Here is a 1,330-nt window from a genome sequence, read left to right as displayed (position 1 = left end):
ATCATCTTACTAAAAAGAATAATCAGACATTACTATAAAATAATTATCGCATGAACGTTCTAGAGAACATTGGGAGGCCAACTTTTATCCATCAGCTAGAAAGGGCGTCATGTTTTAAAATTTTTTTTCCAATGAGCATTGTTCTTTAACTTGGAAAAATCTCTTCAAGGTTAACAATGGAAATACTTCAAGAAGATTCAATCGGATGGTTTGTCTTGTTGAACTTAATAAGAAGGATAAAGAATTCTATTGTTATGTTGAATTTAATAAGAAAGAAAAAGAAGGCCTCTGACAGGGAGGAAATGAAAACTGAAAAAATTGCCTTTGTTGGGGCCGGCGGACAAAATTTGTTTGATGAGAGTAAAAATACTGTGAAATGAAAATAAAAATGCTGCCGTCATTCCAACTTCAATCCTTTGTACCAATGTCAATGCTTGTCACCATCTATTCAAATTTCAGATTGCTGGTTACTTGTTCAAACTATATTAGTTAGAAACTTAGAATCTAACTACATTAAATATTTGGCATAAGTGACCAGCTTGTAGAATTGTCTGACCTTCCCATTTTCCTATTTAATGAATATGGAAGGCAGCATCTGTGCCCAAAAGTATTTTCTTCATCAAATCTTTCAAAGATTAATTATATGAAAATTGTCTTGGGTGTGACGTTATCCTTTTGCAAATGTCATCAATATATGCCTCCAATATATATATATATGAGTGGAATATGTTTGATATTGATATTAAAAATAAATCTATTGATAAAAAACAGTTGATATAGGAACATTAATAACAGTTTATGGTGCAACACCAGTTCATGGTACTTATAATATCACTTTATAGCGCTTTCAGTGATAGATTTTTAATTTTTAACAGTTTGATAACATTCCGGTACCCGATAGAATTTAATAAGAGAGAGAGAGACAGAGAGAGAGAGAGATTTAAAATCAGTTAGCACTAGCTATTTGTTTTACATGTTTTTTTTTTTTTTTTTTTTTTAAAGTGATGTTGAGCCCTACCATGAAAAAGCTCAGGTGGATTCTTGATTCAGGGTTTCCAACTCTTCACATTCTTCTTTTCTAGCTGCTCATCTCCTGTGGTTGTATTGAACAGATAGTATTAAAAGAAACTCAATTCTATACTGCCTTTGAAATTAATAGTCCTCAGGACAAGGACAATGTTACCAACAACAAACATTTTCTATCAGGGCCTAAAGACTAACTGCTACCAAGCTATTCAAACATACTGTTAAGAGAACATTTTCATTCGCAAGTGCTTATGTCAGGCCTTTAATCTTTTTCTCTTTAAAAAATTGGCTACAGGGGGAATAT

The sequence above is a fragment of the Nymphaea colorata genome, chromosome 2, assembly GCF_008831285.2.
Source record: "Nymphaea colorata isolate Beijing-Zhang1983 chromosome 2, ASM883128v2, whole genome shotgun sequence".
NCBI classification, from domain to species: domain Eukaryota; kingdom Viridiplantae; phylum Streptophyta; class Magnoliopsida; order Nymphaeales; family Nymphaeaceae; genus Nymphaea; species Nymphaea colorata.
Note: the sequence above shows the minus strand (reverse complement) of the source record.